The sequence below is a fragment of the Rattus norvegicus genome, chromosome 17 (assembly GCF_021556685.1).
Source record: "Rattus norvegicus strain SHRSP/BbbUtx chromosome 17, alternate assembly SHRSP_T2T, whole genome shotgun sequence".
NCBI lineage: Eukaryota > Metazoa > Chordata > Mammalia > Rodentia > Muridae > Rattus > Rattus norvegicus.
The window spans coordinates 14,383,796-14,409,561 of NC_141550.1; the positions used below are offsets into that span (position 1 = coordinate 14,383,796).

Consider the following 25,766-nt stretch of genomic DNA (forward strand, 5'->3'; position numbering starts at 1 on the left):
CATTATCATTAGGCTACTTCCTGCTGATTAGGGGTGTCCTGTTCTTTGGGGCAAGTTTGATCTTGGCCATCGGGATACCTAACTTCTTCTTGTTATTTCTTCTTTGCACAGGAGTACATAACAAACCATGACCAACAACACACCATACCTCTCAGTGGCCTAGCATTTATATAGCCTCTGAAAATACCCAGAATTCCAAACTTCACACAATCATTAAAACTATCTGCAGGCAGAAATATCATGTCTCTGCTAGAGCACCAGGCAAATCTCAGTCAGTTGCTGTGGGCAATCAGAGGCAGCGAACGTGAGATTAAAACAAAAGTATATTCATGTAATATTTCTGTGTTTTTTTAAAAAGAAACCAAAACTCCAAAATTGTCACTACAAGATTTGCTAAAGAAAAGGGATTTAAGGAGTGTCAGAGAAGGAAGAGAGAGGATTATGAGGTTGAAAATGATATCTATATATATCTATATCTATATCTATATATATATACACACACATATATATGTAGTGTATATAATATGTAATATATATATATATATATATATATGAGAGAAAATATCAAATAAATAAATAAAGACGAAAACAAGCAGCAATGAGTGCTGGTGAGGATGTAATGACAAAATCTTATCCCATGCTGGGAGCTTCCTTGAGCCACAGGTACGCACATAGACACACACAACACACGCACAGACAGCTACACACCCATACATAATACACATAAACACATACACAGATGTGCCTAGAAGTCTGTGATGATTCAGTATAGATGATAAAAATTACATACAAGGGATCTTGCACATTACTTAACAAAAGTCTTATAATGTAGAAGGCAATGTAATGAAAGAATTAAAATGCTTTACAAAGTTCATCCAAAATCTCTCTCTAACAAAGTTGTCATTGAAAAGTAACAGACATTCAAAGACAAGAGTCAAAGGAGTTCATTACCACTCGTCTAGACCTGTAAGAAATATCACAAGTGGTCTTGGTGGGATAGCCTAGTCAGTAAGCATTTGCCTTGTGAGTCTGAGGACCTGCCCTCCACCCCCAGAACCCAAGTGAGAATGCTGGGCATGGTGGTGAACACTTGTGTTCCCAACAGTGGGGAGGCAGGGACCCAGGGGCTTGCAGAGCGGCCAGTCTACCCTAGTGGTTAAGTTCCAGGCCAGTGAGAGACAAAGGAAGGAGAAAGCTTTTCTAAAGGTAAGACTCAAAGCATCTGTTCTCCACATGTGCACACACACCAGCACACATATGACGGTGCACACATACCTGCTTACGGATGGGTATGCAACATACCTGAATATGAACACACATGGATAGCCACACACAGGCGCAGATCAAGTACAGCAATGTCCATTTGGAATTCCTCTTGTGTCTCCTCTCTGCCTTTTCTTCCTCACCTTCCATGATCACTTTTGGTGGAGAGAAGCAGTCCCTTGGGTTTCAGTTAACTGGTTTCAGGAGTCTAATTCTGCTGTGATAATCCTGCCTGAATGGAATAACCCTTCCACTCTCAGATCCCCAGGGTGCATCCCCATTCAAACAAGCCAGTGCTTCACACACATGGAACAGGAGTGAGAGATTGACAGTCGGGTGTGGCTGTGTAGATGGAAACAATGTTCATGCTTGTGCTGGCTGGCGTTGTGTGTCCACTTGACACAAGCTGGAGTTAGCACAAGGAAGGAGCCTCCTTCGAGGAAATGCCTCCATGAGACCCAGCTGTAAGGCATTTTCTCAATTTGTGATCAAGTGAGGGAGGGCCCAGTCCACTGTGGGTGGTGCCGTCCCTGGGCTGGTGGTCCTGGGTTCTATAAGAAAGCAAGCTGAGCAAGCCAGGGTGAGTAAGCCAGTAAGTAACATCCCTCCATGGCCTCTGCATCAGCTCCTGCTTCCTGACCTGCTTGAGTTCCTGTCCTGACTTCCTTTGGTGATGAACAGCAGTGTGGAAGTGTAAGCTGAATAAACCCTTTCCTCCCCAACTTGCTTCTTGGTCCTGATGTTTTATACAGGAATAGAAACAGTAATTGTGAAGGTCGAGGATGTGCAGAAATCTGCTGTTGGTTATTTTATGGAATGTAAGGTGAAGAACTGGGGCTTTGAGGGAAAACTTGTTTGCTCTGCTTTGTCTCCCAGCTCTTTTCTCCAGGGCTTCTCATTGTCGAAGGGTATCCTCTGCAACGGCTCCTCCTTGCCTTATGAATTTGATTTTAAATAAGAAGGTGGAGATGCTCATTTCAGGTGGTTGAACTCTAGTCACATTTTCAACAAGGAAAGAAAAGAGCACTGTGAAGAGATGGTGGTCTCTCCTCAGCCCGGGAGTTCAGGTTCATCTTCTCACTGTAACCACTAGGGTCCTACAGGACCTGCCCCTCCCTCCTGCCCCAGAACCCTCAAAAATGGAGATTTGACACAGAAAAGTAGTCTTTTTTTTTTCAGAGCCAGCATTGAGGCAGGAGGATCGTGATTTGGAGGGGAACCTGGCCTACGTGCTGAGACCCCCGTGAGGAAGTTAGTTAACACTGTGAGACAGAGGTTACTTGGCCTACACAGAACCAATGGGCAGAGTTAAATGTTAGCGAGGAGGACAGGGAGAAGGGTCAATGAGTGATGTGCTTTCTGTGCAAAAGCAAGGACCAGTACCCATGTGCAGCAACAGATACCTATAAGCCCAGTCCCCCGGAGGCTCCAGAGACAGGAGGATCATACAGAGATGTTGGACAGCAAATCAGCAAATTGGCAAGTTCCAGGAAGAATGAGAGACCCTATCTCAGAAAAGAGGTCAAGAGCAATAGAGGAAGGCATCTAAAAGCAACCTTTTTATGGTCTTTATATGGAGGCACACATATATGTATATTATACATGTACACACAATACTCATGCACACAGACAATACTCATTTTTAAATCCATTCAAAATGCTAGTGATATGGTCAATAACCGACAATTTCACTTTGAAATCATCCTCCAGCTACATCTACACTGAAAAAAGACCATTGCAAGCTGGAACCGAGATGAGAGCTTCTGAAGAAGCAGGATAAACTCCATTTTGTCCCTAAGACTTCGTTCTAAGTAAACTTGCTGTTAGGTAGGCGTGGTCCCTACCCTCTGGGTCTGAGAGAAAAATCACTAACTGTCCCTGGCAGTTGCAAAACACACACAACAGCTGTAGCTGTTAACAGATAATGGATAACAGATAGCTGATAACAGAGTTGGCTAAGAAAACATGAAGTCTTAAAAAAAAAAAAAAGAAAAGGAAAGGAAAATGACAATTGGTCTGAAGCGTCCGTGTCCCAGCCTTTAGGACTTTACAGAATTACAAACAACATTATGAAACTGTTATTTGGACAACAATCTCTCTACCCTCTAGTTCCCAAGGCAGGTTGCCACCATGCCAGACATACACATCCCAATTCCATGGTGTCCCAGTGTCTCCAGTGCTCACATGTTGCTAACGAGGACTGTGCTCGTGGAGATTTGTCTCTACAACCCATCTCAGTTCTGGAAGCCGTGTTAGGTTTCCTATGTTTATATTATTTGGTCATTCTCAGATTTCTGACAGATTGAAGACTGATTATAGTCTCATAGCCTATTGGGCTGTTTAACTTCGAAAATACATTATTTTATAAGATAGTTATCAGATAGTAAGCATACAAGCTAGCCAGGACAAAACATAGATTTTAAGCCTTTCTTAAGCGGGAATGGATAACTAAATGTTCTGTTTTAACTGATAGAGTGTTAGACTGGGTGTTAGATAGATTTTATGCTTTTAATTATAAAATGATAATAGTTGTGCTCATCTTATATTTGAGAGAAAAGTTTTTAATTAGACAAAAAAGGGTGAAATGTAGGATGATGTCATTATGCAGGTGAAGGCAGGTACAAGATAGAACGAGGCCTGTCATTGGATGAGAAGGAAGGATGGGCAGGAGAGAAGTTTTAGAGAGGAGGAGGAGGAAGAGCCTGGAGCGAGGGAGGAGAAGCAGTCGAGAGAACATGGAGGCGGATGTTAAGATTCCTCTCTACACATTTACAGGTTGTTATGAATATTCTTAAGGGGTGGATTGTACGGGGCTTTGTGTGTCTAGGTGGGCAATTACATCTTATCAATTGGATTAGAGGTTGTTGTGTTGTGTGTTCTTTCATGTGGTGATTTAATTGAATTCAAGAGGGTGTGTGGTGGCTGGAGACACTGGGCCGCCACAGAGTTGGGATGTGTGTTTCTGTCATGGTGGCAGCCTGCCTGGGGAACTGGATGGGTAGAGAGATTGTTGCCAGGCTCAGAGAGTAGCCATTGGCAGTGTGATATGGGATGGAGCAGAACAGGTGAGAGGCTTTGCTGACTGAGATGAGGATATCCACCAGATATCTTGGGGCTCCTGGGTGCTGGATCTAGTGTGGGGTAAAAGACAGCATTTTTCTTTTTTAATTTTACCACAACAGCCCTTCCCTGTGGCACTCAATAAAGCTCATCGCAGAGTTCCCTACCCTTGGGGGTCGGTCTGGTGTTGCTATGTATTCAAATGCTAAATTCTGTAACTCTAGCTCTGGTTGCCCCAAGATGAGAGAATTGTCAAGTACCCCAGCTTTTGCTGTGCAAACCTTGTTCCTCAAGTTAACTGGGCAATAAAAGCTAAGTCCTGTGACTGGCAGTAGAGAGATGGATGGGACTTCTGGGAGGGAGAGGGGAACTCTAGAAAGAAGAGGAAGACCTTTTGAGAGGAGACGTGTGAAAGATAAAAGTTTTAAAGTTGCCCCTCTAGACACAAAGTTTAGAGCAGAAAAAGAAAACAGGTTAGGCCCCAGAATTGTATGTTCCAAGAAGCCTCTCCTAGGGCTATAGAATGGATAATTACATTGGCCAGCTCAACAGCTTTCTCCCAGAAACTAGCTGACCATAAATCTTAGAGAACAATCTTGAGAAGCAGGAAACAACTTCTCCTAGGAACTAGCGGACCATGAAGTTAAACAATCTGAGAAGTAAGAGACGGCTTCTCCTAGGAAACAATCTTGGGAGACAGAGAGTTCTTCCTTGTGATTTTTTCACTGTTATTCTATGACACCATCCCTGCCCCCTCAGGTTGTGGTTTCTCCCTTTAAATACCTCTTCTCCCAGCCTCTCGGGGTCGAACTCCACTGCCCCTGCGTGGGATACGAGTCTCGACCCCAGTGCACTGGTTGCTATCGATAAACCTCATGTGATTACAACAAGGACGGTCTTGTGTGAGTTCTTGGGGGGTTGCGTCATCCTGAGACTTGAGTGAGGGTCTCCCCACTCCGGGGGTCTTTCATTTGGGGGCTCGTCCGGGATGGGTGACTACCCTCGTCTCCAGAGACCCATTTGGAGGTGAGATAGCATCTGTGTCTTTGTCTGTGTCTGTGTTTTGTGCCGGCTAAACTCTGGGTCTGTATTTGCTACTCTGGGTCTGTATTTGCTCGAGAGTTCTGGAGTTCTGGTTTCGCAGTCACTCTCATCTCGGGCTGAGAGGGAGGCTCGTGTCTCAGGAGAGAAGCGAGTGTGAGCGGTAGACGTGCCTGGGGCTCACTGATTGCACTGCCCTGGGAGACGTCCCAGGAGGTGAGGAGGGACCCCAGGGATGCCTGGGAGATTCCCATCTGGGTGCTTGTGAGGATTCAGTGATTCTCCTGGATTGGAGAAAAGACCTGCCCTCCTGGCCATCTGTATTTCCAGAGTGGTTTTTGTCTGTGTGTCTTAGGTCTTTGTTTTGTGTTACCACTAGATTGAACACACAACTTGTCAGTTGAGATTCTGGTTGGGAAAGAGGAGTGATGTGGAATCTGCTCCCCTTCATCAGTTTTTGGTGAGCTCACAGAAGTTCCCATCTGAATCAGTTCGGTTTTGTGGTGATCTTGCGGCGGCCACTTGTCTTTTGTTTTTGTGCGCACTTCTGTTTTTTTTTTTTTTTTTTTTTTTGTCTGTTAATCTTTTGATTGTCTTTCTGTGTGACTGAATGCTTTTGTCCTTTTTGGTGGACTTCTATTTTCTGGACTCTCTTCTTGTTTTCTCACCATCCCACTTGAGATGCTTGTTAATAGCTGTTATAGGAAATACAGAATCCTACTAGAGGCCAGAAAAAAAATGTTCCAGACATGGATGGAAGGCCCTCACTTCTGCCTGTTGGATTCAATACGCCTGAAGGTAGGGAGTGCTCCGGGTCTGCCCCTAGGCTCCAAGGGTGGGTCTCCGAGGGGCTAAAAAATGCCCCACCAATCTGGCTAAGATAAGGAAAAGATATGAAGAGAAAGTTACAGAAATTTAAAGGGTTAAGAAGTTAAAGAGCTAAAGAGAAATAAAAGACAAGAGGGGAACATATACTGGCCACAGTAGTTAGGGAACCTAAGAAGATAGTACCTGACAACAGAAGAGAATTCCTGGCTAAAGATCAGTGTGCCTAATACAAAGAAAAAGGACACTGGGTCAGGGACTGCCCCAGAAAGAACAAGAAGGGCCACTAGAGAGCCTCTTGGTCCTAGAGTGCTGGCTATGCGCAGAGATAGAAGAGAAGCCTGCCCAGTTGTTTTATAGATACAGAGACCCAACGCTCTGTGCTCCTATGCCCCAGTTGGCCAGTATCCAAAGACCTTGGGTACAGGGGGCTACTGGCAACAAACAATACTTATGGACTACCCAAAGAACAGTGGACCTTGGCTTGGGCCGAATAACCCATGGTCATCCCTGACTGCCCCTATCCCTTGCTCATGAAAAATTTGCTCTCCAAGATGGCTTGCGTGGGCTAAAATGGCTGGGTGAGGCCATGTGTATGCATATCTGCAGACTGTGTATGTGGAGCTTAAGACTGTCTCAGTGCACCAGTACCTGATGCTGGGAGATGTGTGGCTTAGTGCCTAGAACCCATCACTCCTGCCAGCCGGGCACTAACAACTGTCACCCAATCCAGGGTGATAGAGTGGCTGATGTTTTGCCTCTGAATAGAACATCCCAAAAGATGGGACCACTGGTCAGCTGCCATGGACTAGATTCTCCACTGGTTGGGGGCAATCTGGTCACCTTGCTGCCCAGTCCGGACCTGGAGCCACCATAGCATGAGTATCAAGTACTGGCAGAAGCCAATGGGTGGAAAAAAAGACCTCTGCGACTGGCTGATTGATCCCTGCTGAAAGCCGAGGCTACCTTGTCTACCGATGGAAACAGTTCTCTTCATAAAGGTCAAAGATAAGTACATGCTACAATGAAGGACAACACAAATGTCATCTGGGGTGGACAAACCTCTACCCGCCCCCAGCACATCAACGCCACAGATGCCTTACCATCTCTTGGATGCCCTGATGAAGCCAACAACTGTGAGTATTATTCATTGCCCAGGACATCAGGAAGGAAGAGATTCAGTGACATGGGACAGTAACAAAACAGATAAAGTAGCTCGGGGAATGGCTATGCAGGAGCCTATCCTGGTTACAGGCCTACAAGAGACAGCCACTGGGAACTGGGATTGGACTAAGGGATGGCCTCACTTAAAATGTACAACAGAAGAAAAGGCCCAAATTGCTTATCTCCTAGTGTTTATAGATACCTTTCCAGGAATAGATAAAAGCTTTCCTCACCAAACAAGAGACGGCCTCGATAGTCATCCAGAAGATACTGGAAGAAATCTTCCCCTGATTTGGAATGCCCAAGGTAATCTGGTCAGACAATGGCCCTACTTTCGTTGCCAAGGTAAGCTAGGGCGAGGCCAAGTATTTAGAGGTCGATTAAAAATTACATTATATCTACAGACCTCAAAGTTCAAGACAGATAGAATAAATAGATAAAGCTCTAAAAGAGACCCTGACCAAATTAACCATGGAGACTGGCACAGACTGGGTGATACTCCTTCCCTCTTGCTCTCTTCAGAGCAAGAAATCTCCCTTCTAGATTCAGCCTAACCCCCTTTGAGATCTTATATGGGGCCTCAGCTCCTCTGACTGTATTAGATGATGTTACTGAACCAACATGTCATAGTAATAATGATTTATATGCCATGCTAAAAGACCTCCAGGTGATACAGAAAGAAATCTGCTCACAGATGGCAGTAGCCTATGCCCCGGGGACCCCCGAGACATCTTATCAGTTCCAGGTCAGAGACTGCAGCTACATACAATGACATGGAGCCCAGACACTCGGGCCTCGCTGGAAAGGACCGTACCTGGTGCTGCTGACCACCCTGACAGCTGTCAAGTCTCAGCCTTCACTAGACACATACTAGCCGTTGGGGCTGAGAGCTGGGACCTAGAGAGACACTCAGATCTTCAAAAAGCTCCCTAGACTTACACATCAGAGATGGTTCGAGAGCTGGTTTAGTAGATCTCCTTAGATGACTAATCTGATATCTTCCCTTATGGGACCCTTCTTAAATTTGCTTCTGTTTCCGATTATAGGTCCCTGTGTGTTAATAAGCTAGTTACCTTTATTAAAAAAAGATGAGTACTATTCAGATTTTGATGTTACGTCAACAATATCATGTTTTACAAGGTTAAAAAAAACAATATTATAAAGATACAAAAATTTAGTTCTAAGATTAGAACTAGCCACGAGAAGAAGTGGGGAATGAAAGATAAAAGTTTTAAAGTTGCCCCTCTAGACACAAAGTTTAGAGCAGAAAAAGAAAACAGGTTAGGCCCCAGAATTGTATGTTCCAAGAAGCCTCTCCTAGGACTATAGAATGGATAATTACATTGGCCAGCTCAACAGCTTTCTCCCAGAAACTAGCTGACCATAAATCTTAGAGAACAATCTTGAGAAGCAGGAAACAACTTCTCCTAGGAACTAGCGGACCATGAAGTTAAACAATCTGAGAAGTAAGAGACGGCTTCTCCTAGGAAACAATCTTGGGAGACAGAGAGTTCTTCCTTGTGATTTTTTCACTGTTATTCTATGACACCATCCCTGCCCCCTCAGGTTGTGGTTTCTCCCTTTAAATACCTCTTCTCCCAGCCTCTCGGGGTCGAACTCCACTGCCCCTGCGTGGGATACGAGTCTCGACCCCAGTGCACTGGTTGCTATCGATAAACCTCATGTGATTACAACAAGGACGGTCTTGTGTGAGTTCTTGGGGGGTTGCGTCATCCTGAGACTTGAGTGAGGGTCTCCCCACTCCGGGCGTCTTTCACGTGAACGGAGATGGTCATGATCTCAGGCCTGGAAGATATAGACAGCCACGTGGCTGAATGGAGCTAAGTGGTTGGGTTGAGCGAGTTAAGAGTCTGCCCAAGTAAGGCCTAAGCTATGAGATATTAAAAGGTCTCTGTGTGATTTGGGAGCAGTTGGGGGGTAGGGGAGAAATAGCTAGTCAAGGGATAACTGCTGCCATATTAATTTTCAGCACCAATTAATATACAGAGGACATTAATAATCAGTTTTACACCCCAGTCTCCCAACCTGAAGCCCACAGACTGAAGCCGTTCTGAGGTGCAGGATGCAGACCCTCAGGGCATGACTCCAGAGTCACAGAATCTGAGCACCCGAGTGATTTCACATCAACTCCAAAGTCAAAACTAAAGTGACCCATCTCCTGTCTGTCACAACAGGAGCCATTCTCTCTCCTGGGTGTGCTTTGCCCACTTTGCTTCTGCTTCTTTATTAACACTTTTAGTCTACTAAATGCTTCGTCTTGTCATTGCTGGCGAGATGCACGAGACACTCCAGCGTGCGCAGATGTGCACAAATTCCATAGGCGCTATGAATTCACACACACCTACGTGACTAGAGTTCAACATATACATCACACACCCTTACTTCATCCAGAAGCACACATACAACTCCCCCCAAACATTGAATAGCCAAACGAACCAACAGAGAACCAGCACATATATAAACTCCACCCTACCTAATCCCACAGATAGCTTTAAAGCTCCCTCACAGTTCCTCACAGTTCCTCACATCCACTAAACTCATAGGTCTAAACCCTAATGTTTTACACAGACGAGCTACCCTGTCATCTGTCAGCCACCTCAGCACTTGGCACCAGCTGCGGACAGCATTTGGACATGCAGGGCAGTAACAGCATATGATAAAAGATCTATGCCCAAGAACAGCCCTGATGGATGAGACATTTCAACTCTAGGTAACACACAGCAGTAGATGATGGTGTTTTTGGGGCCCAGCGTTTCTATGTGTTGGGGGTGTTGTGGGAGCATGTGAGTATGTATGTGTGTGTGTCCACTCATGAGTGGAGGCCATCTTGTATTATCCCATATCATTCTTAGTTTTGAGGGAGGGTCTCACTGACCCTGGAGCTGACTGAGTTGGCCAGGCTGGCTATCCAGTGAGCTCCAGAGATCATCCTGCCTCCTCTGGGTCCTCAGTACTCTGATTATAAGTGTATGCCAGCATATGCAACTTTTTATATGAGAACTGAACATCTAAGCTCAGGTCCCCATGTGTCCTAGTCACTATTCTCTTGCTGCAGAGAGACACCATGGCCAAGACAACTCATAAAATAAAATTTAATTGTAGGCTTGCTTACAGTTTCAGAGATTTAGCCCATTATCAACAGGGCAGGGAGGATGGCGGGGAGCATAGTGGCATGCAGGGAGTGGCTGGAGCAGTAGCTGAGATCTACATTCTGATCCACAGGCAAAGACACAGATACTGGGCTCAGCATGGACCACCCCCAGTGGCACACAGCCTCCAACAAGGCCAAAACCCCCAATTCATTCTGTAATAGTAATTTTCATATAAATAGATGTAGAAAATTAATCTATCTGACTGTTTATCTTATCTAGTCCCTTCAATAACAACATGAAGAGACTGAGATTTATTTAATCAGGCTTTATCTATCTCACAATACCTGGGCAACATTGATCTATTTCAATCCTTTAAGCTAATCTGGCAATACCCACAAGCCAAAATGCCCAATGCATTTTAGTATTGGTCTGGCTCTCTGGGCTGTATTTTCCCATGATGTCTCCTCTTACCACCCCCCCCCACCATACTGAATTCCCCTTCTTCCTCCTCTCCCTCCTCATCTTCTTCCTCCTCTCTCTTGTTCCTTCCCTCCCTCCTTCCCTCTCCTGGATGGCAGAAGTCTTACCCTATTCTCTCTGGCTGATCAGCTTTTATTGACAAGGTAGAGAACAAATTGCAAGCATCCTTTACACAAACTTGAAACAGGAGATATTTGGAATAAGCATTACAATGCCTTGTCCAGATTGCCACAAGATATGAAGGCAGAGAAATCAGCATTTGAATAACAAAAGGAAAACCTTCACAACATACAAAAGCATCACACCTACACACTTTCCAAATAGTACTGCTGTCTGATGGCTATACCCTAAAACATGTGAACCTATCGTAAGAGGGGGGGCCATTCTTATTCAAACAAACATACTGCATTTGTCCAGCAAGTCGTTCAATGACCGAGCCATCTTCCCATATTTTGAGTTCTCCCCAAATAAACTGTGTGCCCCGTTTTACTTTTGAAGTCAACCGTGCCAATGAATATAAGGAATTCAACATAATATCACATTCTTTGATTTCTTCGTTCTAGAATCGCTAAACAGTCTCAAACAATGAGTTTTTAACCACTTGGTGTTCTACAAAGATCAGCCTCTAATACAGACAATGGAGGTTAAAATAAAGAAGAGAATCCCCTACGAGTGAGGGTAGAGGCTGAGGAGAGCAGCTTGTGGACTGCTTCAGGGATGGTTGACAAGAGATTCTCCTCCCACTTCTCTGCCCACCTTCAGACCTGTGGATCCAGAACCATACAGGTGAGCTTTGTAGGGAACCGTATTGGATTTGGGCCTGGCCGCTTTGTGACTGTATGGCCACAGTTAAGATTACTGCCATAAGTCTTGAGATTGTTGGACAAAAAGCCTCTCCCATGAATTTACAGCACAGGAAGAAAAGACCAAGTATCTCCTGAGTAAACACCCGGTATCTCCACTGCATGACCTCTGCTGAGCCCAGCTGATGCATGAGGAACCGACACACCTGGGCCACACCTGGGCAGTGGTCAATTTACTTCTGCCTTTTGCTTCCTCAGCCTTTGTCCTTGAGATTTAGACTGGTCTTCTGGGATTTCTCCCTAATTAATTCAGGTCTCATAGTTGGTCTTTTGTTACCGAAGTCACGAGCCAGGTAGTCACGAGCCAGGGTTTCCCACTGTGCTTCCCAGTTATTTTCTACCTGGAGACTTGGGTGTATAAGTGGTGAATAAAGCTACAGGAGTCGCTCCCTCTTCCTCTCCTGGCTTGACACGAATAACCTGTATGTGTGTTTCTTTAATCCTGCAGGCTTTCGCCCGATTCTTGGTATTGTGTCGGTGCAGGCGCCGCCAACTGGAGGTCCCACTGAGATTGGAGAAGAGAGGATTACTGACAGGACGTCCCAGAAGCCCTGCCGACATAGAAGAAGGGACGTATTGGGTGAGTGAATAGTGAAAAGGAAAATTTTCGCGCCATGGGAACTGCGAGTTCTACTTTACAACTAGTGGATCAGACAGTTGCTTTGCTCGAGCATCAGGGAATCGGTGTAAAGGAAGAAACAGTTGAAGAATTTATTAAAACCTTAGAAAAAACTAGTCCTTGGCTTGTCCATTCAGGAGAACTTAATATTCCTGATTGGGAACGGGTTATGAGAGATTTGCAAAGAACGCTGCGGAGAAATGGCCCCGAGAGCATTCCTGCCGCCACACTTTCTTTGTGGAGATTGGTCAAGGATGCTCTCTTGAAAACAAGGGGACGGATGTCAGAGATAGAAAGAACATTTGGAGCGGCACAAGATGATGCCTCTCATAGGTCCTTACAAACCTCTGATTCAGATCAGGATTCTAGCTCAGAGGAGGAAAAAGGAGAGACATCAGTAGAGGAATTAGAGGTGCCTAAGAGAAAGATTAATAAGCACAGGGCCACTGAAAGATCAAGATCTCGTCCCCCTAGCGTAAATCCCTTCTTTACAGGAGAGGGAGCTACTGCTCCTCCTGCCTATGAACCCTATTCCTCCTTGCAGTGGTGTTGTGAAGACAAGGCTACAAGGAGAGGGGTAATTTTCTCTGAGCCTCCCCTTGGACAGGGGGTGGCATTTCCTATTGTTGAGGTCCCGGACCCCAGCAATGCGGATCAATCCATCAGACAGCATGCTCCTTTGAGTTTTTAAGGAGTTGAAAAACCTGAAAGAGGCAGTCTCTGCCTATGGTCCCCTCACTCCCTTTACCTCTGCCTTTACTTATTTTTGAGTCCTATGTTGCTTCCACTCTGACTCCTGGAGATTGGCAACAGTTATGCAGGGCAGTATTGAGTGGGGGAGACTTTCTGTTATGGAGGGGAGAATTTCAAGAACAATGTGCGCAACTAGCTAGACTTAATGCGCAAGCAGGATTCCCCCAGCGGAATCTAGAAATATTGACAGGAACAGGACAATATGCAGCCCTTCCAGCCCAGATTCAATACGATTTTGCCGTTTATGCTCAAATTTCCCCAGCGGCAGTTAGAGCTTGGAAGGCCCTGCCAAATAAGGCAGCTGGAGAACAATTATCGAAGGTAGTACAAGGACCCTCGGAACCTTTCCAGGAATTTGCGGATAGATTATTACAGTTGGCTGGGAGGCTGTTTGGAGATATTGATACTGCTATGCCTTTAGTGAAACAATTGGCATATGAAAATTCTAATAAGTGGTGCAAGGAGATTATTAGCTCTCATAAGAATAAGAGTTTGATTGACTATATTAAATTGTGTAAAGAAATAGATGGGAATTATGTGATGGGACAGGTCATGGCTGCAGCCATGCGGAAGGGAAATGGAGGAACCAGGACTTGTTTCGGGTGTGGACAACCTGGACATTTTAAAAGAGTGTGCCCTCAGAATGATAAGATAGGAGGCCCTGGATTGTGCCCTCAGTGCCATAAAGGCTATCACTGGGGAAATAAGTGTAGATCTAAGCAAGATGTTGAGGAACAGCCTTTAAACCTTCTGGGAAATGGGAGACGGGGCCTGCTCCGGGGCCCACAAGCCAGAGTGTACGGAGCCATGAAAACTTCTGTGGTAGAACATACCCCAACACAGTTTATCCCTCAAACCAATCCCTTTTCATCAAGGACCTGGTCAGAGGGACCCCAGGAAGTGCAGGACTGGATCTCTGCTCCTCTGCCAGAGCAGTGTTAACCCCTCAAATGGGCCCCCAGGCCCTTGGCACTGGGGTACATGGGCCTCTGCCCTCCGGGAGTATAGGCCTTTTATTAGGCCACAGCAGTGCCCTGATGAGAGGAATAAGAATCTTTCCTGGAGTGATTGACTCCGATTTTACTGGAGAAATTAAATTTATGGTTTCTGTAGAAAACGGAGTTGTAGTTATTCCTCAAGGGGATAGGATAGCTCAATTGGTCCTTTTGCCCCGGTTTCATACTGATAATCCTGTGTTTAAATCTGCCCGTGGTAATCAGGGCTTTGGGTCCACTGGGCCCGGAGCATTTTGGGTGTCCTCCTTAGAGAAGCGTCCCACACTCACTCCATGGGTTGAAGGAAAGCCCCTGCATGGGCTCCTAGATACTGGAGCTGATACAACTGTAATAGCTAAAGCTTTCTGGCCAAAGGCCTGGCCGCTAGAGATATCTTACTCCACCCTACAAGGAGTGGGGACAGCTACAGCTCCTCTAAAAAGCAGCAAGATTCTTAAATGGAGAGACGAGGAAGGACATGAGGGATGGTTTCAGCCTTTTGTTTTAGAGCAAATACCTACCAATTTGTGGGGACGAGATGTGCTCAATGATATGGGGGCTGTGCTGACAACTCAGCCTGAATGAAATGTGATGAGGAAACAAGGCAAACCTTGTAGTGTAAGCGGTAAAACAGGCTTGGGAAATCTATCCTAAGGGCCACTGTTAATAAGCCTCCGAATGTTAAACCTCTGTCCATCACCTGGAAGTCTTAATGATCCAGTGTGGATTCCACAGTGGCCCCTATCCAAGGAAAAATTGGAGGCAGCTCATCAATTAGCACAGGAACAATTAGAAGCTGGTCATATTGTTCCTTCCACTTCCCCTTGGAATACACCTATTTTTGTGATTAAGAAAAAGTCTGGGAAGTGGAGATTATTACAAGATTTAAGGGAAATCAATAAAATTATGATACCTACGGGACCTACTCAGCCTGGTCTCCCTACTCCTGTAGCTATACCTAAAAATTGGCATATGATAGTTATTGAGTTAAAGGATTGTTTCTTTACTATTCCACTAGATCCTAAAGACTGTGAGAGATTTGCCTTTAGTATTCCTTCCATAAATTTTCAAGAGCCTTCTCATCGCTATCATTGGGTCATGTTACCTCAGGGGATGGCCAACAGTCCTACCATGTGTCAGGTGTATGTAGCCTCTGCCCTAAAGCCTTTAAGGCAGAAATATCCACAGATTTATATCGTCCATTTTATGGATGATATCTTGATAGTGGCTCCAGATGAAAACGAGTTGCTGACAGCATATGCTGACTTACAAGAAAGTTTGGCTGCTACAGGGTTAGTGATTGCCCCTGAAAAGGTCCAAAAGGACTTCCCATATCAATATTTAGGACATGAATTATTATGAAAAGGAATTCGCCCACAAAAACTTAAAATTAGATTGGATACATTGAGGACCTTAAATGACTTTCAAAAATTATTAGGGGATGTAAATTGGCTCCAACCAACGTTAAAATTAACCACGGGACAGTTGAAGCCATTGTTTGATATTTTAAAAGGTGATTCCTCTCCAAATTCACCTAGACAATTAACTCCAGAAACTCGTGAATGTTTAAATGTAGTACAACGGGCTTTGGAAGAGGCTCACCTTAATTATATTGATTATTCTAGGCCTCTTTTATTTTTGATTTTCATATCTGCCTATTCCCCTACGGGACTTTTTTGGCAAGATGGACCTTTAACGTGGGTTTATTTACAAGCTTCACCTGCGAAAATAGTGATGGCTTATCTTCAGGCCGTTGCTCAATTACTGTTTAAGGCTCATAGAATTAGCTTACAGAGTTTTGGTAAAGAACCAGATCTTATCATTACTCCCTATACCAAAGAACAGCTACAACATTTAGCCCAGGAACTTACAGATTGGGCTATTTTAATGTGCACAATTGTTAGTCGATTTGATAACCATTATCCTGATAGTAAGATTTGTCAATTTTTCAAAATGCATCCAGTGATTTTTTCCACGAATTATTGTTAGTTCTCCTTTACAAAAGGCTCGTTTAGTATTTACTGATGGTTCCTCCAATGGTAGTGCTTCGGTAGTGTCTGGAGGGAAGGTAGAGGTTATAAAAATTCCTAATTGTTCTGCACAGCTAGCAGAATTGAAAGCCTTACAATTAGTTTTGGTTATGTTTTCTGATGAACCTTGCAACACATACACTGATAGCGTATATGTGTCTCAGATTGTTTCACCCCTTGAGACTGCTGCCTTTGTTGCTCCTGTTTCATCCATTTGTGCCTGCTTATTACAAGTACAGGCTTTGCTGTGGCAGTGTCGGGAACCTATTTTTGTGGGCCACATAAGAGGTCATTCCATGTTACCTGGCCCCTTAGCACAAGGCAATGAATTGGCCGACTCTTATACTCGATCTTCATGTTGCTATGTGTTAATGAATAGTACTGCCTATGATAAAGCTTTACAAATGCACAGAAAATTTCATCTTAATGCTAGTTCTTTGAGGTTTCACAATGGAATAACTAAAGAACAAGCAGCTCAAATAGTCAGTCAATGTCCCCAGTGTGCCCCATTTATTTCCTCTCCCAATTTGGGAGTTAACCCAAGAGGGTTACAATCTAATGATATTTGGCAAATGGATGTTACCCATATTTCTTCCTTTGGAAAGCTACGGTTTGTCCATGTGTCTACTGATACCTATTCTGGCCTGCTCTTTGCCTCTGCTCATAGTAGAGAGAAAATTAAAGATGTTAAAAGTCACTGTTTACAGGCCTTTGCCTTTACGGGAGTCCCTCGACAATTAAAATCTGATAATGGTCCAGCATATACTAGTGGGCCCTTTAAGAAATTTTGTGAGGATTATGATATTGTACATAAGACTGGCATTCCTTATAATCCTCAAGGACAAACCATAGTAGAAAGAGCTCACTTGACACTTAAGAATTATCCTGAAAAAACTAAAACAGGGGACCAGAATTCCCCACCTGCTAAACTTGCCTTTATTACCTATATTTTAAATTTTTTGTTAGTAGATAAGAATAATTGTTCAGCAGCAGACAGACATTGGAAAGGAAAAAGACATAAGGAAGGTCTGGTCCGTTGGAAAGATTTGACCTCAGGATTATGGAGGAGACCTGACCCTGTCTTAGTTAGGGTTAGGGGTTCTGCTTCTGTTTTTCCTAGAGATGCTGGAGCACCCATTTGGATTCCTGAACATTGTGTTCGTCCTGTCTCCATGGAATCCGGTACCGATGGAGATCGTGATCCTGATACCAGTAGGAACAAGAAGCACACTTCAGTCAGCAGTGATGTCCACCAATAGGACACCAGAAAAAACAGCTGTCTTGCCTGCTGACAACAAGATTCAGCTCTCCTGGTTTGGGTCCCTGGAGTCATTCCTGTGTCCTTAGAGGAAGATGGAGGATTCCCCCTCATCTTTTGTCATCACAGAGATTTTGGCATTGCTGCAGTCAGTGTTACCACTGCGTGTGTCCCATCCCACTGTGGCCTACACTCAGACCCTCTGTGCACTGCTGCTTGCTGGAGAAGACTGGACTCCAGCTGTAACCCCTGTCCCCCCTCATTCCCCTGGTGACTCTTGCTGCCTTAACTGGTGTTGTCATCTTGCAGTCTATAGCTTCACAGGAATGCCATCTGTGTGAAGCTGCTGTGGACTGGGGAACTCTGCCCTGGTTCTGCAGATCTCAGACATGGTTCCATTGCCTGCTGGTTGTTCTAGAGAAGAATGGCCGATCCTGAACTGTCCTGTGAAAGACCTTGTCATTTTCGCTGCTATTGTAGCAGCCATTACTGCTGCAGCCATTGTGTCTGCAGTGTCTGGAGTTACCCTCCCCCAATCTATTGTTAGGCGAGCACAGTGGGTGAACTTTCTGAAGTAGTTGCTAACAATTGGGAATTCTAAATTTTATTACAGGAGCGGCTTGACTACGGCCCTTGGTAGTAGCAGCTGAGGAGAACCAGAGAGACAACGAACTAGATGAGGTGCCCACTACTTATTGGGAGAGGCTCAACTTCCACAATCTCTTAAATTAATGCCATCTGGCCCCTGCTCTTTCGCACCTGGGCTCAAATAAGAGGAATGAGAAGATGACCCAATGTAGCTATCCTCAGCGATGGGCAACTTCCTCTGACCCTTGACCAATCTAAGAAATGGAACCTTGGGGGCGACAAGGTGACCCTATGACAGATAAGGCTGGGGTTCGAGAGGTCAAACCTAAGACAGAGGTGGCTACACCACGTTTAAACATACGGGCCAGTCAAATGCTCCTCTGCCCAGTTTCTCCCCCAAAACACACACGTATAGCCCAGAACGGTGTGTTACAGCATAAGTTCATTCCTAGCCATTGGGGTGCAGTCCTAACTGCAAGAGTGGCTCTCCATGGCCGAGCTGGGCACTCTGTGAGGCATGTCTGATCTCTCTCAGACCACTACTTCCACCTAATGGTCTTTTATAAAAGAAAAACGGGGGAGATGTAGTGAGCCATATTGGATTTGGGCCTGGCCACTTTGTGACTGTATGGCCACAGTTAAGATTACTGCCATAAGTCTTGAGATTGTTGGACAAAAAGCCTCTCCCATGAATTTACAGCACAGGAAGAAAAGACCAAGTAGTAAACACCCAGTGTCTCCACTGCATGACCTCTGCTGAGCCCGGCTGATGCATGTGGAACCGACACACCTGGGCCACACCTGGGCAGTGGTCAATTTACTTCTGCCTTTTGCTTCCTCAGCCTTTGTCCTTGAGATTTAGGCTGGTCTTCTGGGATTTATCCCTAATTAATTCAGGTCTCGTAGTCGGTCTTTTGTTACCGAAGTCACGAGCCAGGGTTTCCCACTGTGCTTCCCAGATATTTTCTACCTGGGGAACTTGGGTATATAAGTGGTGAATAAAGCTACAGGAGTCGCTCTCTCTTCTTCTCCTGGCTTGACACGAATAACTTGTGTGTGTGTGTTTCTTTAATCCCGCAGGTTTTCCCCCGATTCTCGGTATCTTGTCGGTGCAGGCGCTGATAGAGCTTCCCTCCCCACCCCGTACTCCCCCCATCTTACCTGCTCACTGAGTCCTCTCAAGCAAGCCAAGCTGCTCTGAGCAGCCTGGTATCCCAGGGGGACCTCCATTTTCCCCACCACCTCTCTGCCCACCTTCACTGGACCTGTGGCTCCTGAACAATGTAGACTGCAGATCCAGAACAAGACAACCTGAGGATGCCCATCAGAGGCCTGCCACACCAAGGCCATTGACATTAACCCCCTTCTCAATACCTACTACTAGAAGAACATCTGGGGACAAAGCCTATCCAGATGACTAAAGACCCTCGAATGAACAAAACCAGTAAATGCCAGGGGAATAGGATACCCTACACTACAGCAAGCCCTGCATATCCTAACACAACAGAAACACGAGAAAATGACCTTAAATCCAATTTTATCAAAATAACTTTAAAGAGGAAATGAATAAATCTCTTAAAAGAAATACAGGAAAATATAACCAAAAAGGGAGAGGTCTTTAAAGAAGAAACAAATAAGTTCCTTAAAAATATACAGGAAATTACCATTAAACAGGTGAAGGAAATAAAACTGTGCAAGACCTGGACATGGAGATAGAAGCAATAAAGGAAACAAAATCTGAGGGAATCCTGGAGATGGAAAACCTAGGGAAGAGAACAGGGGCAACAGATGCAAGCATCTGGACAGAACACAGGAGATGGGAGAGAGGATCTCAGGCATAGCAGACACAGTAGAAGACGCCGATACATCGGTCCGAGAAAACACTACATCTAAGAAATTTCAGACAAAAAAAAATTCTCAATCACCATAGATGGAGAAAACAAGATATTTCAAGACAAATCTAAATATAAGCAGTATCTATTCGCAAATGCAGCCCTACAGAAAATACTTTAAGAAAACCTCCAACCCAAGGAGGATAATCACATCCAAGAAAACACAGGAAATAAGTCCATCCCCAACAAAAACAAGGAACACACACACACACCACTAACATCAAAATAACAGAAAATAATTACTGGTCAATAATCTCTCTCTATATCAATGGGCTCAATTCCCCAACTGAAAGACACAGGCTAACAGAATAGATAAAAAACAGGATCTATTTATTATTCTGCTGTATACAAGAAACACACTACAGCAATAAAAATAGACACTCCCTCGGAGTAAAGGGCTGAAAAAAAGGTTTCCAAGCAAGTGGACCCAAGAAGCAAGCTGAAGTATAGATATCACTTACCAAAGTTAAATCAAGACCAGATAAACTATTTAAACAGCCCTTGTCTTAGTGTTTCTATTCCTGCACAAACATCACGACCAAGAAGCAAGTTGGGGAGGAAAGGATTTATTCAGCTTACACTTCCACATTACTGTTTCATCTCCAAAGGAAGTCAGGACTGGAACTCAAGCAGGGCAGGGAGCAGGAGTTGATGCAGAGGCCATGGAGGGATGTTACTTACTGGCTTGCTTCCCCTGGCTTGCTCAGCCTGCTTTCTTATAGAACCCAAGACCACCAGCCCAGGGACGGCACCACCCACAGTGGGCTGGATCCTCCCACCTTGATCACCAGTTGAGAAAATGCCTTACAGCTGGATCTCATGGAGGCATTTCCTCAAGGAAGGCGCCTTTGTGGTAATTCTAGCTTGTGTCAAGTTGACACACAAAACTAACCAGTACAGCCCTATAACCCCTAAATAAATAGAAGCAGTCATTAAAAAGTCTCCCAACAACAACAAAAAAAGCCCAGGGCCAGATGGCTTTAGTCCAGAATTCTACCAGATATTCAAAGAAGAGCTAATGCCAATATTCCTCAAACTATTCCACAAAATAGAAAAAGGAACACTGCCAAACTCATTCAATGAGGCCACAATTGGCAATACCTAAACCACACAAAAACTCTATAAAGAAAGAGAACTTAAGGCAGATTTCTCTTATGAACATTGATGTAAAAATACTCAATAAGATACTCACAAACCAAGTCTAGGAACACATCAAAAACTTCATCCACCATGATCAAGTAGGCTTCATTCCAGGAATGCAGGGATGGTTCAATATATGAAAATCCACCAAGGTAATCCATTATATAAACAAACTGAAAGAAAAAAAACGCACATGATTATGTCATTATATGCTGAAAAAACCTTTGACAAAATCCATCACCCCTTCATGTTAAAAGTATTAGAGTGATCAGGGATACAAGGCACACACCTAAACATAATCAAAGCAATATACAGCAAGCCAGTAGCTAACATCAAGCTAAATGGAGAGAAACTTAAAGCAATTCCACTTGTCTGTCAGGGACAAGACAAGGCTGCCCACTTTCTCCCTATCTATTTAATATAGTACATGAAGTTCTAGCCAGAGCAATAAGACAACTAAAGGAGATTAAGGGGATACAAACGAGAAAAGGAGAAGTAAAAGTATTGCTATTTGTGGATGATATGATAGTATATATAAGGAACCCCAGAAATTCTACCAGACAACTCCTACAGCTAATAAACACCAGCAAAGTTGCTGGATACAAAATTAATTCAAAGAAATCACTGGCCCTCCTTTATACAAATGATAATTGGGCTGAAAAAGAAACTAGGGAAACAACACCCTTTATAATAGCCACAAATAATAGAAAATATCTTGTTGTGACTCTAAGCAAGTGAAAGATCTTTATGACAAGAACTTCAAGTCCCTGAATAAAGAAACTGAAGATCTCAGAAGACAGAAAGATCTACCATGCTCAGGGATAGGTAGGATTAACTGTGAAAATGGACACCTTACCAAAATCAATCTACATATTCAATGCAATCCCCATCAAAACTCCAACACAGTTTCTTACAGACCCTGACAGAGCAATTCTCACCTTCATATGGAAGAATAATAAACCCAGGATATCCAAAACAATCCTGAACAATAAAAGAGCTTCAGGAGGAATCACCATCCTGACCCCAAGCTGTACTGCAGACAACAGAGCTAAAAACAATAGTGACACATTTATCGATGGGATTGAATCAATGGCCCAGAAATAAACCCATGAATGATGAATACTTGATTTTTTTTTGTAAAGGAACCAAAAGCACACAATAGAAAAAAAGCATCTTCAATAAATGGTGCTGGCCTAACTGGATGTCTGCATGTAGAAGAATGAAAATAGATCCATTTTGATCACCCTGCACAAAACTCAAGTCCAAATGGACCAAGGACCTCAGCAGAGGAACAGATACACTAAATCTCAGAGCAGAGAAATTGCAAAATACAATGTCCTGGACAGAACGCCAATGGCTCTAAGACCAACGATTAATAAATGGGATTTCGTGAAACTGAAAAACTTCTGTTAGCCAAAGGACACTGTTAATAAGACAAAACATCAGCCTACAGGTTGGTAAGATTGTCACTAACCCTTTATCTGACAGAGGGCTAATATACACAATTTATAAAGAACTCAAGAAGTTAAACACCAACAACCCTAATAATCCTATTTTAAAATAGGCTACAAAGCTAAACAGAAATTCTCAATGAAGGAATCTCGAGACGCCGAGAAGCACTTACAGAGATGTTCAGCATCCTTAGTCATCAGAGAAAACAAAAACATCTCTGAGATTCCATCAGAATGGCTAAGATCAAAAACTCAAGTGACAGCTCATGCTGGCATGATCTGGAGCAAGGGGAACACTCCTCCATTGCTGGTGGGGGTGCAAACTTGTACAACCAGTCTGGAAACCAATTTGGTGGTTCTGTAGAAAACTGGGACTAGTTCTACCTCGAGACCCAGCTATACTATTCCTTAGCAGATATCGAGAAGATGCTCCACCATCCCACAAAGACGGTTTATCAACTGTGTTCATAGCAGCTTTAATTCACAACAGCCAGAAACTGGAAACAACCTAGATGTCCCTCAACTGAAGAACGGATAAAGAAAATGTGGTACATCTACACAATGGAATACTATTCAGCTATTAAAAACCAAGACATCATGAACTTTGCAGGCAAATGGGTGAAACTTGAGACTGAGTGAGTCCTGAGTGAGGTAACCCAGTACCAAGAGGGCATGCCATGGTAAGGACTTATAAGTGGATATTAGCCCTAAAATACAAGTAGCATGTTATACTCCACAGACCCAAGGAGTCTCGATAGGACTGAAGGCACAAGTGAGGATGCTTGAATCTCTCCTGGAAGCGGGCATGAAAAGGTCATGAAGGCAAATTGAGGGAGAGAAGTGGATGGGACAGGGATTCGGGAGGGGAGTTGGGGCATTGGAGGGACAGAGGGGCTGGCCAGATGGCCATGAGAATAAATGGAAATCTGAAACTGACAGGGGGAGGGAGGGGTGGGCATAGGGGGCATCTCCAGGAAGAGACAGAGACCTGGGATAGGGAAGGTACCCAAGAATGGGTGAGGTATCTTCAGCTGTGGGAGTATGGAGCCTGGGGATGCTGCCTCCTGTAGCCAGGCAGGAAGTCTGGTGGATGAACAGGGACACCAACCCACCCACAAAACTTTCCACTCAAAACTTATCCTGTCTATAAGAAATGCAGGGATTGGGGACGGAGCAGAGGTTGAGGAAATGACCAATCAACTTGAGACCCATCCCATGGGCAAGCACCAACCCCTGACACTAATAATGATGCTCTGTAATGCTTGCAGACAGGAGCTTAGCTAGCATAGCTGTCCTCTGAGACACATCACTTAACAGCTGACTCAAACTGAAGCAGACACCCATACCCCAAACTCTGCATGGAGTTTGGAGACCCTTATGGAAGAATAGGAGGAAGGATTGCAACCCCAAGGGGATGGGAACTCCACGGAAAGACCAACAGAATCAACTAACCTAGACCTCTGGAGCTCTCAACTGAACCACCAACCAAAGAACATACATGGACTAGGCCTAGGCCTCACTGCACATATGTAGCAGATATGTAGCTTGGTCTTCACGTGGGTCCCGAAAAACTGGGGAGGGGCTGTCCCCAAAGCAGTTCGCCTGTCCGTGGGATATGTTCTTCTAGCTAGGTTGCCTTGTCTGACCTCAGTGGGAGAAAATGCGCCTAGCCTCAAGGCACTTGGTAAAATAACTGATTTTAAAGGGGGAAGAACAAGAAAAATACCATCCGCACCCAACACACATATCAAAAGCCAGGCACCCTACGGAATGATGGAAAGAAACCCTGGTCTGAGCACTTGCCAATTCCAGTGGTGTAAGAACTCTGAGCGTCAGGATGGCCTCAGGAGGGTACTGAAGTCACTCGAGGCCACACTGCCTGCAAGACACAAGGAACTGACAGCCAGAAGCAGCCACAATGCTGATTGCATGCTCAGGAAGTTAGGCCTGAGTTTCCGTTACCTCTTTCTCTATAACGGACTCTGGACGCCGCCATATTCAGCAAACGTTAAGAGGCGTCCTCCATACTCGCGCTGGCGTGCTCGCTCCAGCGTCCTCCATGCTCGCGCTGGCGTGCTCGCGCTGGCGTGCTCGCGCTGGCGTGCTCGCGCTGGCGTGCTCGCGCTGGCGTGCTCGCGCTGGCGTGCTCGCGCTGGCGTGCTCGCGCTGGCGTGCTCGCGCTGGCGTGCTCGCGCTGGCGTGCTCGCGCTGGCGTGCTCGCGCTGGCGTGCTCGCGCCCTTGTTTATTTATCTGTCTGAGCGGGTGGACACAACGGATGGATGCTGGGAAACAGGGATGGGGCGGGGGTAGTGGGGAGGAGCTCGCGCTAGAACTCCAATAGCATGCACAAAGAGGAGCTCTCAGGTGAAGCGTAGAGCTTTGCGGGGAGAGGAAAGAACACATCGCCGCCGTCCCCCTCCCCAGCCCTGCCTCCTCAATGAACCTGTGCCAGCCAACCCTCCTTAAAACCAGGGATTACAAACCCTCCACCCATGCACCTAGTGTCCTCACCGAACACTGTTGAAGAGATATGACTCCTTCTGGACCCAACACTTTGGATGACATTTGTCTCCTTTGCATCTTTTTTTTTTTTTTCTTTTTTTCGGAGCTGGGGACCGAACCCAGGGCCTTGCACTTGTTAGGCAAGCACTCTACCACTGAGCTAAATCCTCAACCCCTCCTTTGCATCTTTTAAAGTTCCTCTCCCATACTTTTTGAAAACTCCATTAAGAAACAATGGGGGTTTGGGGGATTCAGACCCAGGAGACTCTTGAGACATGCTTTATCCAGACTCTGCCTCTAGGGTCCCTCCTACAACATCCACTGGGTTAAGACCTGCCAATAAATGTTGGTTCACAAATGTTTCCAGTAAAATTTGACATAATATTTTTAATTGAGACTTGATAGTCTGGGTCCCTCTAAACCTCCCTTTCTTTCCCAAACCTGTGGGACAGCTACCAGGGAAGCAGCGAGGCTTGCACTTAGCCGCTTCCAGGATCGTCCCCACTGGGACCATTTCCTAGCAACCCTCTTGTCACAATACAAAATGAGACTGCTGTCCCCCAGCATTCGGCACTGATCAAATGAGATACACAATATTAAAATAGGAACCAGACAAGCTTTTTTTTTTTTTTAAGGGTGCCACAAATGTCCCCCACACAGAAGAGCCCCTGCTCCTTCAGTCATGACTCTGTATCATCAGAAAATACCACAAATCAAACACATATTTA

The 25,766-nt window shown here is 44.9% G+C and overlaps 1 long non-coding RNA gene across 2 annotated transcripts in view; it reads right to left on the bottom strand.

Annotated features, from left to right (window-relative positions):
* Positions 1–24,584, bottom strand: part of LOC689316 (hypothetical protein) — a 67,804-nt gene extending 43,220 nt beyond the window's left edge. For both annotated transcript variants that reach the window (NR_144439.1, NR_144438.1), the window contains 2 exon segments: positions 21,137–21,257; positions 24,498–24,584. This is a non-coding gene — a long non-coding RNA (hypothetical protein LOC689316).
* Between the last annotated feature and the right edge of the window lie 1,182 nt (positions 24,585–25,766).